The following is a 17,252-nucleotide window of genomic DNA, read 5'->3' as shown; positions in this document are numbered from 1 at the left end:
CTGACGGGAGCAATTTACTGACCATCCCCAGAGTAAAGAGAACTCGCTCAGGAGGCAGGAGGTTCTCTGTGAACGTAGCCAAGATCTGGAATGATCTTCCTGCTGCTCTCCGTCTGGAACCCTGTCTCCAGAAGTTTCGGAAATCTTTAAAGACTTTCCTTCTCCCACGAGAAATATGAGTTCCGTTGTCCGAGGATCTTGGAAGCTAGCTGTGTGTGTCAGCGCTGGGACGCTCTTGGGCAGCCATGCGCTTAAGAAATCTAATTTCATTTCATTCATTCATTTCATTTCACCGCGCTCCGAATTAAAGTAAAAAATAAATAAACGGAGTGCAGTGACCCTAAAGCGGGCGCCGTACTCCAAAGTAAAGTAAAAATAAATAAAAAGTGTGAAGGAGAAGCCCGTAATAGCCCAAGAACTTTGTGTGCGTGTCTCCTGTCCGAGGAGGCACGGAGCTTTGGGCTCTGAGCAGCACAATGGATGCTGGAGGGCCCGACAGAGGGGGGAAGAGGGGAGAAAAAGTGAAAGCGCGCCATGCGTGCATTGTGCTGAAACGCCAGGACCCATAGCGTGCACATCGCCTGTCTGGGCGTGTGCCCAGACAGTGAGCATGCACATCGGCTGTCCCCCTTCGGATGCCAAACCGACAACAATAGGTCTCGCCAAGAGGCCCGCAGCACATGCGCTGCAAGGGGATAAAGCAGACCCAAAAACCTATTGCCCTATTTCCCTCCTGAACTCCTCCTGTTAATAAGATTGAAAGAATGGGTGCAAGATCAATTTATTTTATACCTGGTACAGCTTGGGTTCAGAAAACAGCTGGGGACTATTGAACAATGTATCAATTTAGAGCTATTAATTGGTAAGTATACTAGGGCTAAGGCAGGCACACTTTATATATGTTTTGCCAATTTAAGTAGAGCCTTTGAATTGGTCGACCACAACTTACTTTGGTCACCTCTGATCTCCCAGGGTGCACAAAGGCCAATCATTGGGTGGGGCTAGTGGTGTGCGCTCCATTGCGATTGCTTCTACAAATAGGCTCCCTTGAGCTTTGAGCCGACGGGCTCCTGGGCGACACACCTGCGTGCCGGTTCTGGGATCGAGGCCTTTGACGGTTGTTTGGCGGCCTTCTCTTCCACCCCTAACTATTTTCTCTACCGATGAGGGAAGTTATCCCGAAACCCGAGCCATGTCTCGGGCGATATACAAAAACCCGGGACATGTATCGGGTCTATAGATCATCAGTTCTACAAGTACATACTTGCACCCACTGGGGTGAACCACTCAAGAACTCCTTGTACCAGAGTCCCTAGGGGCGATCCGGAGGAGGGGCTAGCGTTGTGCGCTCCATTGCGATTTCTTCTACAAATAGGGTCCCTTGAGCTTTGAGCCGATGCGCTCCTGGACGACGCACCTGCGTGCCGGTTCTGGCATTGAGGCCTTTGACGGTTGTTTGGCCGCCTTCTCTTCCACCCCTAACTATTTTCTCTACTGATGAGGGAAGTTATCCCGAAACCCTAGCCATGTCTCTGGCGATATCCAAAAACCCGGGACATGTATTGGGTCTAGAGATCATCAGTTCTACAAGTACCGACTTGCACCCACTGGGGTGAACCACTCAAGAACTCCATGTACCAGAGTCCCTAGGGGCGATCCGGAGGAGGGGCTAGCGGTGTGCGCTCCATTGCGATTGCTTCTACAAATAGGCTCCCTTGAGCTTTGAGCCGACGGGCTCCTGGACGACGCATCTGCGTGCCGGTTCTGGCATCGAGGTCATTGACGGTTGTTTGGCGGCCTTCTCTTCCACCCCTAACTATTTTCTCTATTGATGAGGGAAGTTATCCCAAAACCCGAGCCATGTCTCGGGCGATATCCAAAAACTCGGGACATGTACCGGGTCTAGAGATCATCAGTTCTACAAGTACCGACTTGCACCCACTGGGGTGAACCACTCAAAAACTCCATGTACCAGAGTCCCTAGGGGCGATCCGGAGGAGGGGCTAGCGGTGTGCGCTCCATTGCGATTGCTTCTACAAATAGCTCCCTTGAGCTTTGAGCCGACGGGCTCCTGGATGACGCACCTGCGTGCCGGTTCTGGCATCGAGGTCTTTGACGGTTGTTTGGCGGACTTCTCTTCCACCCCTAACTATTTTCTCTACTGATGAGGGAAGTTATCCCGAAACCCGAGCCATGTCTCGGGGGATATCCAAAAACCCGGGACATGTATCGGGTCTAGAGATCATCAGTTCTACAAGTACCTACTTGCACCCACTGGGGTGAACCACTCAAGTACTCCATGTACCAGAGTCCCTAGGGCGATCCGGAGGAGGGGCTAGCGGTGTGCGCTCCATTGCGATTGCTTCTACAAATAGGCTCCCTTGAGCTTTGAGCCAACGGGCTCCTGGACGACGCACCTGCGTGCCGGATCTGGCATCGAGGCCTTTGACGGTTGTTTGGCGGCCTTCTCTTCCACCCCTAACTATTTTCTTTACTGATGAGGGAAGTTATCCCGAAACCCGAGCCATGTCTCGGGCGAAATCCAAAAACCCGGGACATGTATCGGGTCTAGAGTTCATCAGTTCTACAAGTACCGACTTGCACCCACTGGGGTGAACCACTCAAGAACTCCATGCACTAGGGGCGATCCGGAGGAAGGGCTAGCGGTGTGCACTCCATTGCGATTGCTTCTACAAATAGGCTCCCTTGAGCTTTGAGCCGACGGGCTCCTGGACAACGCACCTGCGTGCCGGTTCTGGCATCGAGGCCTTTGACGGTTGTTTGGCGGCCTTCTCTTCCACCCCTAACTATTTTCTCTACTGATGAGGGAAGTTATCCCGAAACCCGAGCCATGTCTCGGGCGATATCCAAAAACACGGGACATGTATCGGGTCTAGAGATCATCAGTTCTACAAGTACATACTTGCACCCACTGGGGTGAACCACTCAAGAACTCCATGTACCAGAGTCCCTAGGGGCGATCTGGAGGAGGGGCTAGCGGTGTGCGCTCCATTGCGATTGCTTCTACAAATAGGCTCCCTTGAGCTTTGAGCCGACGGGCTCCTGGACGACGCACCTGCGTGCCGGTTCTGGCATCGAGGCCTTTGACGGTTGTTTGGCGGCCTTCTCTTCCACCCCTAACTATTTTCTCTACTGATGAGGGAAATTATCCCGAAACCCGAGCCATGTCTCGGGCAATATCCAAAAACCCGGGACATGTATCGGGTCTAGAGATCATCAGTTCTACAAATACCGACTTGCATCCACTGGGGTGAACCACTCAAGAACTCCATGTACCAGAGTCCCTAGGGGCAATCCGGAGGAGGGGCTAGCGGTGTGCACTCCATTGCAATTGCTTCTGCTTTAAGATCAAAGCGCGGTGTCCTTAAAGCTGGCACCGCGCTCCGAATTAAAGTAAAAAATAAATAAACGGAGTGCAGTGACCCTAAAGCGGGCGCCGTACTCCAAAGTAAAGTAAAAATAAATAAAAAGTGTGAAGGGCAAGCCCGTAATAGCCCGAGTAGTGTGTGTGCGTGTCTCCTGTCCGAGGAGGCACGGAGCTTTGGGCTCTGAGCAGCACAATGGATGATGGAGGGGCCCAACAGAGGGGGGAAGAGGGGAGAGAAAGTGAAATCACGCCATGCGTGCATTGTGCTGAAACGCCAGGACCCATAGCGTGCACATCGCCTGTCTGGGCGTGTGCCCAGACAGTGAGCATGCACATCGGCTGTCCCCCTTCGGATGCCAAACCGACAACAATAGGTCTCGCCAAGAGGCCCGCAGCGCATGCGCTGCATCACTAGGCGAGAACTAAAAAGGGGATAAAGCAGACCCAAAAACCTATGCCCTTTTCCCTCCTGGACTCCTCCTGTTAATAAGATTGAAAGAATGGGTGCAAGATCAATTTATTTTATACCTGGTACAGCTTGGGTTCAGAAAACAGCTGGGGACTATTGAACAATTTATCAATTTAGAGCTATTAATTGGTAAGTATACTAGGGCTAAGGCAGGCACACTTTATATATGTTTTGCCAATTTAAGTAGAGCCTTTGAATTGGTCGACCATAACTTACTTTGGTCAACTCTGATCTCCCTGGGTGCACAAAGGCCAATCATTGGGTTCCTCACCCGTCTTTATGAGAACCTAACTAGCCAAGTTTGATTTGGCCCTCAGGAGCAATGTTAGACCAAATTTGAAGTGGGACGAGGAATTTGGCAGGGGTGTGTGCTAGAGCCAATATTATTTTCCCTTTTTATCAATGGGGTAGATAATTATCTGCAGTCAGTCCAGGCAGAGGCCCCTAGGGTGGCTGGTAGCCCGATACCTGTATTGTTATATGCCGATGATGCAATATTATTACCTTGAACCCCAGTTGACCTCCAGAGACTGATGAATGCTTTCGCAGATTTTATGTCTTTAAAGAGAATGGTAATTAACAAATTCAAAACATTCAACAGGGTTTGTAGGCCTAAGCATAAATTCGGTAAATCATTTTTATTGATAATGCCCCAATTGTTTTAGTGAACTCGTTTTGCTATTTGAGTGTTTTATTTGCAGGTAATGGCTCATGGTCACAACATGTTTTAAACATTAAAGCTAAAATGAGCAGGGCATCACAAGGGATTTTTAAATTCTCCTCAAAATTGGGGAACAGACCCATTAACGAAATGATAGCTATTTATAAAGCAAAAGGAGCGACTACTGCCCTATATGGGGCAGGACTTTGGGGTTCTGAAAATAGCATGGCACTGCAAGTAGAAGAAAACAGCTTTTTAAAACATTTATTATGCCTACCTTCCTCTGTATCTAATACTATTTTACATCATGAGGCTGGCCTACAGTTTTTAGAGTATCTCGTTTAAGCCTTAACGCTGTTATTGTGGGCCTCATTGTGGGTTAAGAAAGAAACTGGTTTTTACTAGAACAAATATTTTAGACTGTTTAATCTTGAATGATGCCCTAAGTATCCCCTGGCTACTGCTTTATATTTACTTCTCCATCGCCAGGCTGTTCAATTTATCTATCTGGTCGGATCCTACAAAGGTATTATTACTAGCTAAGAGGAGGATTAAAGAAGCCTTTCTTCAGTATAGACTGGATCAATGATCAATGGGCGATAGGAACAAATCAACAGTCACCTTTTATAAGTCTTTGAATTTAGAGGAGTGGGGAAATTTCTATCTGTCGTATGTGACTAATATGCAACATCGGTTTGTGCTGGTACGTATGATATGTGGCATTTGGCACCATCTATTAGGAAGTCCCATCCCCCCATACGGCTCCATGTGATGACCAAAGCAAACAAAGCACACTGCACTTTCTATTGTTCTTTCAATTTTATCAGAATCGTAGGGGTTTTTATCTTAAACCTATGCTTGTTGCAAAGAATATTAGGTCACATAAAGTAGCAATGAAACATCTGGTGACTCTAAGTGAACCTTTTGTATGTTATAATGTTGCCCTATTTATTTTAAAAGCTTTCAACCTGAGGAAAAGTAGTATGTAATAGCACAGCAAAGGAATTTTACAATTATCATTATATGTATTATATCAAAAAGATTTTAAATTGTTTTTATTGTGTTAATTTATTTGCACTTTTATGGCTGTTTTTTATGGCTGAATAAAGTTTTACGAAATGAAGCAAATCAGTTATACCTTCCCATTTGGAAATTACACGTATTAAATGTCATAAGGTAATCCAAATGTTATCCTATGGGAGATATAGGTCATGAATTAGTGAAAAGTAATTTGACAGTTTATCACAACTAGGACATGTCAAACTTAAGAGTACATGTCTTGCCTTTTCAATACATTGCACCCTGCCCTTTTGTCCAGGGAATACTGTAGTGATGATTTAAATGTATTTTTTAAAGTTTGAATGCGCAATTCTTTTGCGATGAATAAGGTGCAACTAAAAATAATTCCGAAGAAAGAGGAAAATACATAAGATAGCAAAACACAATGGAGTAATGGGAGAGAGGATAGAAGAGGGGGCATACATATGGTTCATATAAACTTTTGTCTGATTATATACATAGGATAAGTATTGAAACATACGCAGCGAGGTATATAAAAGTCAGTAGAGCCTTTATTCGTAATAGGATGTAATAAAAGTTTACATAAATGCAATTCACATAAAAGGAACTTTAAAATCGTTACAACCAATAAAATCCTTATAAAAACATCATAAAAGTCAATTTATTAACAGTTCTTAAGTAGCAGCATAATCTGTAAATATTTATAATCATGATATTGTTCTGAGCAGGCTACAGCCAAATAGCTTGTGCTTTCGGATTTAAAATAGAAGTTCAAATGCCTCATTAAAAGGGAGACTACTAAGTTAAAAGGTAGAGTTAAACTGTTTTTCGATGGATCAATTGTCAACAACAAGGGCCAACGTAATACAGTATAAAGGGGCTTTCACTTAAGTATGGGCGTAAAATCCGTTCCGCTCGCGGAATTTGCGGATTTTCGGCAAATTCGCGATCCGCGAATTCTCGCGAATTTGCCGAAAATTCGCAAATTCGCACGCAGTGGATTTTTTTGCTTGGTCGCGCTTGACAAATACAATATTGCAGCGCGCGGCGTTCACTTAACGTCATTCAGCGTTTGAAGAGTTGTTTTTCTCCATGTTTGCGTGTGCTGCGCCATTTTGGATCTTGCTGCGTGATCCCGCGGGAGTTTGTCGACTGCGATTACGTCATCGCGGCCCGCCACCTTGCACAGCGAGAGTTTGTCAACGCTAGTACGTCATAAAGGCCCGCGATCACGCATCGCGGGAGTAAACAATTGCGAACACGTAGATGCGGCGGGCAGCAACAATCTCGCGCTCGCGAAATTGCAAAATTTGCAATTCTGCACAAGAAATCCACCAGCAGGCAGCATAAACCTTCTGAAAATGATGAATTTTATCAGAATAATTCCTCAGGTTGACATTTGCCTGCACTTTTTTTTGCAAGGAGTCCATTTTGGGGGAGGTGGGAGGAAGGAAGTGCCCCACAGTCTCCAACTTCCTTTTCCTGTCCAGCAGGCTCCTCCTAGTGCTTTGTTCATGTCCTGGTCACTTTGATTTGGATCTTGACCTGGAAGGATTACTTTTTGTGGATGCTGCTGGATATTTGGATTTGAGAGCTTCTTGACTTTCTTTGGATCACTTTTGGATTAGAAACTTCACAAGTAAGTTGATGTTGTTTGTTTGGGGCATTACAGTTGCTGCAACTACAATTTTGGAACTTTTTCAGAACATTAAATAAAATATATTGTGGGTAGCCACAGTATCCAGTAGGACCAGGGTTAGTTATAGGTGCATGATACAACTTTTTTGTTGAATTTCAACATGATTGAGGGCATGGATGGGATTGGATTGTGGTGATTTTTGTGTGTTTTTCGATTTTTTGGCTGTTTTTGGGGCCTTTTGCCCAGGGGTACTCAGTGGTGCATGGACTGAGTCTTTCTGTGGGGGCTCTTTAATGTAAACATCATGGAGGGCATGGATGGCATTGGATTGTGGTGATTTCTGTGTGTTTTTTGACTTTTTGGGGTGGTGTTGGGGCCTGTCCATGTGGGTGGGGGCCATTTTGAGGCCTGGTCCACGCAGGGCCTGGCCATGCGGGTGGGGGTCTAGGGGCCATTTTGAAGCCAGGCAGTGTGCTTTGTTGTGCCATAGGCCTGCACCCAGTCTGCCATGCTTTCATCCATTATGCCCAGGGGTACTCAGTGGTGCATGGACCGAGTCTTTCTGTGGGGTGTCTTGAATTTCTACATGATTGAGGGCATGGATGGCATTGGATTGTGGTGATTTTTGTGTGTTTTTCGATTTTTTGGCTGTTGTTGGGGCCTTTTGCCCAGGGGTACTCAGTGGTGCATGGACTGAGTCTTTCTTGGGGGCTCTTTAATGTAAACATCATGGAGGACATGGATGGCATTGGATTGTGGTGATTTTTGTGTGTTTTTCGACTTTTTGGGGTGGTGTTGGGGCCTGTCCATGTGGGTGGGGGCCATTTTGAGGCCTGGTCCAGGCAGGGCCTGGCCATGTGGGTGGGGGTCTAGGGGCCATTTTGAAGCCAGACAGTGTGCTTTGTTGGGCCATAGGCCTGCACCCAGTCTGCCATGCTTTCATCCATTATGCCCAGGGGTACTCAGTGGTGCATGGACCGAGTCTTTCTGTGGGGTGTCTTGAATTTCAACATGATTGAGGGCATGGATGGCATTGGATTGTGGTGATTTTTGTGTGTTTTTCGACTTTTTGGGGTGTTGTTGGGGCTTGTCCATGTGGGTGGGGGCCATTTTAGGCCTGGTCCAGGGCCTGGCCATGTGGGTTGGGGTCTAGGACGCATTTTGAAGCCAGGCAGTGTGCTTTGTTGTGCCATTGGCCTGCACCCAGTCTGCCATGCTTTCATCCATTATGCCCAGGGGTACTCTGTCAGTCGTGCATTTTATGGGTCTTTCCATTTTGGGGGGTGGGTATAATAAAAATGCTTACTTGCAAACTATTAATTGAAGCGCTACATATGCAACATTTATTTAACTGATGTTCCTCTGGCTTCATTTGCTTTTAGGTGCAGAAAGACGAATCATCAGCCTCATCGTTCCTCATCAGTGCCAGGAAGAAGTCCTGCTGCGGTGTGTGCAGCACAACGTCACGTGTGGCCACAGACAACTCTGCAACTTGTGCAACTGCGGCCTGCTGTTCTGACATCTGAAGAAGATGGCCCCAAAAAAAGTTGCCCGTAGCTCCTCTAGCAAGAAAGTTGCCAGTAAGGAGCAGAAGAAGCAAGTGGCGCCACTTTCCAAGGAGACTGGTGTGCCGACCGCCACATTTTTTGGGAAAAAAAAGTACGCCTGCAGCCGCAGCGGGGTCTGCTGGGGACCAAGCTGGGAGCAGCACCTCCGCTCCATTGGGCTCAGTGCCACCACCACCACGCCAACTTAGGTCCAAGCCCTTGAGTGCTGCACAGGCAGCCAGTATAGTTGTTCAATCACCATCGACCAGTGATGTTGGCTCATCGCAAGAAAGTAGTAGCATCCCTCAATCAACACAGGTTGTTGTAACTCATCTGACGAGTGTTCAACAACTACAGCCGCAACAACAACCACATGTGCTGCAAGTACAAGCCCAAGTACATGTGGAAGGAGAGGCGGCGCAAGGAGAGGCGCAAGCAGAGGTGCATGGAGTGGCACAAGTGCCCACAATAGTTGTTCCTCCCAAAGTAGGGGCACATCAGGAAATCGACATTCAAGCCGAGGTATCATCTGAGGAAGCCACTCCTCCTGATGATTCATTGTCTTCCAGATCCCCAGCAAGGAAAAGATCAATGATGGTGTCTACATCTTCTTCAAGCCCCCTTCCTTCTGATGATATGGATCAACATTGGGAACCACCAGTGCTGTCTGAGAGTGAGGCACACCATGATCTGACAAAGGTAGCTAAGCGTAAAAGGAAGGTCCCCGAAAGTCTCATAGTTATGGAGTGTGATGATGACGCTGAACAAGAAGTGGCGTATACACCTGCTGATAAAGACTCTCACGACGACGACGCAGTCATCATAGACGTCACTCCAGCCTTAGTGGGCATGCAGCAAACAAACATTTTTACCCTATTCCGAAATGCTGCTGAGCGTGATGTTGGCGACGTGGCAATGGGTCCACCACCAATGAAGTGAACTAGTACACCAACACCACCTACAACTTCCATATTTTCTCGCCAGAAGGGACCTCCATCCACCTCGACCTCCATTTCCTCAATTAGTGGTGCTGTAAGTGCACAACGTAGTAAATTTCAGCAACACACATCCTCCACTTCATCTGGCATTAGCATTCCCAGTATCGCCTCCTCCGCCCCCCACAGACATTTGAAGTCTGCAGTTTGGGACTTCTTTAGTGTTAGCCCAACAAGGGAAAACATAGCCATTTGTACCATTTGTAAGGTTTGAGTTAGTCGTGGTAAGCTTGGTACCAAATATGGTACCGGAGGCCAGAGAGGTCATCTTGATAGACAGCACACTGTCAAATGGCATGCGCACCTAAGGGAGATCAAGGCAGCCCGAATTGCAAGTCAACAAATTGTATCCGTTGATGTTTCATCTGATGATGAGGAGGAGGAAGAAGCGTCAAACATTTCTTCAGTTACACCCAGTACCCCTGTCAGCAGCACACCCCATGCAAGATATATGAGCCACACTAAGAGTGTGGGAGAGATTGAGACACCAATGCGAAAAAGTTCATCATCATCACTGAGCGTAACTGGGTCGAAGAAGTCATCATCATCCCGTAAAATGGTCCAGCCCACCATTAGAAGCACGTTGTTTTCAGATGCGCCATTTGAACGCAACCACCCTACGGCGCGTCTGTATAACACTAAGCTGGCTAAAATGCTAGCGCTGGACCTTCTCCCTTTTTCTTTTGTGGAAGGGGTGGGTTTTCTTGAAATGGTGGCAACGCTCTACCCTAAATGGAAGGTTCCTAGCAGGTTCTATTTTGCCAGAGTTGCGGTTCCAGCACTACATGAAGATGTGCAGGAGGTGATTGGGGCAGCTTTGCAGAAGAGTGCTGTTCACACTATACATCTGACAACATTGAAGCTAAACAAATCGTCATTCAGGGCCTCATTCAGTCCCGGCTTGACTTTAACAACGCTCTTTATCTGGGAGCCCCTGAATATGTATTACAAAAGCTTCAGCGGACCCAGAATTGCACAGCTCGTACCCTACTCCAAATACCTCGTAGAGAATCGGCCAAAGCAGGGATTCGATCACTCCACTGGCTCCCTGTCAGGGAAAGAATAACATTTAAGGCCCTCTGTATTTCCCACCAGGCCTTTTATAGAGCTGGCCCTGAGATCAACTATTCTCTTCTTACTCCCTACTGCCCCGGCAAACAGCTTCGTTCAACGAATGCATGCCTTGCTGCAGTTCCCCAAATAAAAAGATCCAGGGCAGGAGGCAGATCGTTCACGCTCAATGCCGCCAAACTCTGGAACTCCCTTCCCCCCTCACTAAGAGCCAACCTGATCCTCTTGTCCTTCCGCAAAGAGCTAAAAACCTTCCTCTTTGGAAATTAACTACCCCACTTCCCTCAGAGTAATATGTCTTCCACTTAGCGCTTGGACGCCCTCGGGCAACAGCCGCGCTTTATAAATCCCCTTTTCATTTCATTTCATTTCAACAGACATGTGGACCAGTTGCCAAGCCCTTGATTACATGTGCATCACTGCACACTGGGTCTCTTTTTCAGGGGTTAAAGCAAAGCTAAACGCAGGTGTTGACATGGACAAAGTTTATAAAGCTGCTCGGAAACATGCAACAGTAGCCATGTTTGCCATGGAGAAAACTCATACAGCAGAAAACATTTTGCATGAGTTTAACACAAAGGTCTTTCAATGGCTGTCCCCAAGAAAACGCAGGATTGGTTATGTTTCCACGGAAAATGGCGCTAATGTAGTTAAGGCCATGGATAAGGGTAACTATTTCAGAGTGCCGTGTTTGGCACACTGTATAAACCTGGTTATTAAAAAATTCTTGCGTAAAGAAAGTCCAATCTACGAGTTACTGACCACCTGCCGAAGAATGTGCACACGTTTCAACCATTCTTTTAAGGCCCGGAAGCAGCTGAGGTGCCTGCAACATGAACGTTAAGTGCCAGTGAAAGCACTCATCCAGGAGGTGGTAACACGTTGGAACTCAACCTTCTACATGCCTGAGCGTCTGTATGAGCAGTATGCGGTAGTCGATCAGTATTTCTTTAAACTGGGTACACCTATGATAGACCTGAGGATACAGGTGGAGCAATGGGAGCTAGTTAAAAGCCTGACAGACATGCTTCGTCCTTTTGAGGTCTTCACGCGTGCAGTCAGCAGGGAGGACTGTAATTTGGGAAAAGCTATCCCATTGTTGCGCATGCTAGAGCACCAACTGAAGGCGGTGTCTTCTACTTTTCAAAAAGATGGAAAGCAAGAAGCATTTGAGTTGGCGGAGAAGTTATTACAGCACCTACTTCGCGATGAACGTCTTGAAAAGATCCACACAGAACAGCATTGCATTTCTGCTACTATTCTGGATCCACGGTACAAAAAGGCAGTGGCAGGCAGAGTATTCTTTCCTTTTGATGACGCAGATGTTACAAAGTACAAACATTGGCTAGCTGTGTCAGCCACTCGGTTTGAAAGAGAACAGCAGGAAATTGAAGGAAAAGGCAGTACATCAGCTTCAGCAGGCCATCCGGAGTAAAAAAAATCCACTTCTGAATCTGTGGCTGTGGCAGAAGTGAGTGATTTTCCCTCTCAGCCGTTAACGACACCAGCAACCGTATCATCTGCACCAGACACAACAGTAATATTGTGTGAAGAAGAGGATTGGCTAACTCAGCTTGGGTTTGCTTCTCAAAAGGTCCCAGAAAAATGTAAGCAAAGTGGAGGAACCCTGGAGAACCTTGAGTCGATGGTGCAGGCCTATCTGAATGACTCAACAGAGGTCTATGTTCATCGTGACCCATTGGCGTATTGGCATGGGAAAAGAGATGTGTGGCCAGAGATCACCAACCTGGCTATAAATTACTTGTCTTGCCCACTCGCAAGTGTGTCTTCTGAAAGAGTTTTCAGTGCTGCTGGTGGCATTGTAACTTCCAAAAGGACCCGCCTCTCGCCCAAAAATGTGGAGAGGTTAACAATGATCAAGATGAATCAGCACTTCATACCACCAGATTACAAAATTCGAGAATGCACGCAGGAAGAAGACGAGGAGGACACCAACTTAGATGAGGGAAGTTCTTCTCTTTTAACTGACCTAATCCCGTCTGAATTCGCAGAGTTTGAGGACAAGCTCTTCTTCCCTGACACCGAGCCCTGAAAATGAGTCAATGAATCACTAACTTTCTTTTTCGTCCTTATTCACTTTTATTCCTGTGTGTCTGTCTTTCTTTGTTTTGCAAAATCTATATAAAAAAAACTTTAATCACCTAATCACAAAAACAAGCCCATAAGCAGAACTGTCTTCACTTATTTGCTTATTGATTTGAAGGTCCCGCAGTCTGCATTCCTCAGGTTCACAAGTTCACAAGAACATGCTCCTCTATCCTCCTCCTCCAGACTCCTATTTCCCTCAAAGCAGATGGCTAGATTACGCCCAATGAAGAAAGACTCTGCACTTGTGGAGGTGTTCTACTTCTTTGCGGGTGAGTTGACGGGTCTGGGGCATGCTGTGAAGGACTAATACCGGATAAAAGTGGTTTGGAGAAAATCGGAGGTGAAAAAGTATATTGCGTTTTTGCTCACTTGCCTGTCTTTGGGGTGCTGTTTGGTTCCAGGTTTTTGGGGGTGGGTTTTGGGGTCTGGGAGCACTGCTGCCACAGTCTAATGTTGATTGCATTTGTTTTTCAGAAAATCCGTGGTGGAAAAGGGGAGTTAGGGCCTAGCTGTAGAGCTCATTTGGACTGCATTCCATGTAGGCCCAAAGTTTCCTAAGTGTGGCTTTTCCCGGTTTTGCTTTTTGGCTTTTTGAGGGGGTGAAACTTGTTTTTGCCCGGGTTCACGGGTCTGGGGGACTTGCTTGGAAGGTTTAATACCGGCTAAAAGTGGTTTGGAGAAAATCGGAGCAGAAAAAGTTTTTGCGCTTTGGATCACTTGCCTGTCTTTGGGGTGCTGTTTGGGGGGCTTTTAGGTTGTTGGGGGTGGGTTTTGGGGTCTGTGAGCACTGCTGGCACATTCTAATGTTGATTGCATTTGTTTTACAGGAAATCCATGGTGGAAAAGGGGAGTTGTGGCCTAACTACAGAGCGCATTTGGACTGAATTCCAGGTAGGCCCAAAGTTTTCTAAGTGTGGCTTTCCCGGGGTTTGCCTTTTGGCTTGTTGGGGGTGTTAAACTTGTTTTCGCCCGGGTTGACAGTTCTGGGGCCATTGCTGGGAAGGTCTAATACCCGAAAGAAAGTGTTTTGGAGACAATCCCTGGGGAAAAAGTTTTTGCATTTTCTGAGATTTCGCTCACTCTACCGTTTTACGGGGGGCTGTTTGAGGGGGTTCCTGGTGTTTGTGGGGGGGGTTTGTGAGTCTTGGAGCAATGCTGGGTATGGATACTTTTGCTTGCTTGCAAGTGGTTTGAATACAATCCATGGTGGGTAAGGGGGGATTTGGGCCTACTTTACTTTCAAAGTACGTTTTGTCACCATTTTCTACTAGGCCTCTGACAGGTACCAGTATCGCACGTTTTTTAGATCTGATTGGGGTCTTCTACATTTTTGCGACTGGGTTTAGTAAGGGTCTGGGAGCACTGCTGGGAAGGTCTAATTTTGTTCTAAAAAACAGTTTACAGTACACCTAGCTTGAGGGGAAAGATCCGCTAAATTAATTCGCCCATACTTATTTATCCTTCAAAAGGAGACTCAGACAGAGTACGCACTTTCAAAAATATTGTACTGTCTATTAGGAAACTCAAAGTGTGACTTTTTGCACTACACAGCGTACATACCTTATATTTATTTGTCAGTGGTGTTCTAATATCACTTCCAGTTTTTCTATCAATAATTACAGGCCGGGTTTCAGCCTGTGCAATGGGAAAAAAAGGATGAAGTCAGGCTTCACATTAGCGAGCCGCAATTCAGCATCTGCCAGGCAGGCAGTGGACTGGGTGTATTCTGGTCACCAACATTGATTGACGGAGCGTCAGATGGAATGGAGGAGTCCCGCTAATAAGAGGAATGGTTGGATGCATGCAACTTCTCAAATTCAACAGGACAACTACAACAACATACAGATACAGTATCCATTCTTTTCTAATGATCTTTTAAGTAATGTTATTGCTGTGAACTTCTATGAGTGTGACTCTGGATTTCTTTGATCTCTGCTTCTAAATTCACCCCTACAGCCATTGTATAGGTTTTACCTTTGCTATTTTTCAAACCAAATTTAATGTACGAAGTGTTTCTCTGAGTGCAGAGATAGTAATGTCGCATTCTTTCATTCACGGTTGTCGAAAGTACTACTTACTTTTCAGTAACCATGCATGCAGTAGTGCATGCACTTCCTTTATGTCACTTAAAAGATTTATGGATAGCTTGGTACCCAAAGATTTGTTTATCTTCAATTATTGTTTGTCCATGCTGTGCTTTTTTTTTCTTCTCTCAACAAAACTTTCCCAAAAAAAACCATTCCCATCCATTTTCCAAACCCTAACCCTCTTCCCCCGGGCTGTGTGGTTTTGATTGATGTGTGATTGATGTGTGACTAAATGACAGCAATAATTCCACACACTTGCTGGGGAGGATAAGGTCATAGCAACAGGCTGGTGAAGGAATCCGAGGATATATTCTTACTCAGCTTGACACAGACCCATGACTATTGGCAAATGAAAGCAGATTTTCATGTGCGCCATCAACTTGATTGATCATCAAGTACATCCTCCTCCTAGACGTAAGTAGTAGTTATACTTTCAATACTTTACCATTTGTTAGGATACATTATGGCACTGTTCTAGTGTACTGTCACCTGCTATATTCTCTATCGTACCGTTCTAATGCTACGGTAAGGACAAACAAGGTTTCATTTGGTTTTTTTCATATGCTGCAACTGCCACTGTGTAACGCCACTAGTACCACCGCAATGATGACATTTCATTCGCCCAGGATTGCCAACCTTAATCGCCATTTCCCGTGCAGCCAGCTCTGTGCCTAGCCCTATTTCCAAACACAAATTACAGGTAAGATAAGCGTTTGGGGTGAGGTAGTATAATGGAGTATTAGGAGAGACGAGAGACTGACGGTAGTATTAGTAAAGTCCTAGGACTATTGAATTCACTTACTCTGTGAGAGGCACTTAGGGCAATTACTTACACAACTTGAATCAAGATGCCACTTAAGTTTCAGGAAAACAAACTTACTGTTAAACCCCCACCCACCAGCCTCAAAAGCAGTAAAAAACACGTATGCTAAGATAAAGTTTAACGTATATTTATATCCCTAACATAAATAATCTCCCGCAAGACCCAACCCACCCCTCCTCCCTAACCCCAACGAATGTCCGTGAAAAGTAAAAAAAAAACAACTCCCAATTCACACCCCCCAGAAGTCTTTAAAAAAGGGGCAAGGGACAGTCTCCTCCTACTGCTGGCTGCTGTTCACTTTTCGGGCCAGGTCGGCATGCTCCTTGCGGAGGGTCTCGAGCAGGGTTTTGGTGTTCAACAGCTCCTGCTCGAGGTAGGACAGCCTGAGTGAAAGGCGGTGCAACCTTTTTTTGGTACTGCTGTGGGGGGCAGCTGATTTTTTTGCTGCTCGGCGGTGGCGGGTAGCTGCGGGACCCCGGCTCCGTACCGCTGGAGACCTGCTGCGCAGACTGGCTGACCCAGGGAGCGCAGAGGAGGATGCAGCTGTCCCGGTCGATGTTGTGGTCGACTGCATGTCCCCCTCCTCCTGGGTCACCAGCCGCCGATATTCGGCGACAGTCGCCTCCAGCCTCCGTTGCTGGGCCCTTTTAGCCAGCTCCTACCGTGTTGGTTTGGAAGGAGCATCTATATGAAGAAAGAAAGACATAGTCTGTAACCAATGCTCTTTAAGATTAACACAAAATGATCCAGCAGAAAGTTTTGTCACAGTAGAACTAGCAACTTGCAAGCACAGTACATAACTATTGTGGCCAGTATCTTTCTTTTTTGTGTTCAGTAAGATTTTATTAAGTTTTAAGACAAAACGAAAAGGAATAAATACAATACAAAAAAGAGGAAGGAATTTACAGTGCAAATGATCAAAAATCAACATGAAATGCATTAAACTAAAATACACAATATTAACATATATTAATAAACGAGAATCGCAATTAAAGAGAAAGGGCAAGGAGGAAAGGGAGGGAGAGGGGAAGGGAAAAACATGTCATAGAATCATAAATTCATAAACTACAGAGTTACAATTGAAATGTAATGTAAAAATAGAACATAAGAGAATATATAACAATATCATTGCAAAACATATGAATCAATAGGAGACCAAAACGACTCAAATGAGTGTGGATTATGAGTAACGCCTTTAAGAGATAGCTGCGCACCTCTTCTCGTAAAGGTGATCCATGACCACCAAGCATGGACTGAAAGAGAAGAAGCATCTTTCCAACAGAAAGTAATGGATTTTAAGGCAGCTGTGATTAGAAAATTAAACAATTTTGCTTCTGACTCAGAAAGGGGATGAGTTAGGGCAATCGATTTGCAAATCAATAAATAAAAGGAAATATCATCTTGTAAAGGTAACATTTTCATAATTACATTCCATACTTCCAA

The sequence above is a fragment of the Lissotriton helveticus genome, chromosome 4_1, assembly GCF_964261635.1.
Source record: "Lissotriton helveticus chromosome 4_1, aLisHel1.1, whole genome shotgun sequence".
Taxonomy (NCBI): Eukaryota; Metazoa; Chordata; class Amphibia; order Caudata; family Salamandridae; genus Lissotriton; species Lissotriton helveticus.
The sequence above is the reverse complement of the archived record's forward strand: the minus strand, read 5'-3'. Positions refer to the sequence as shown.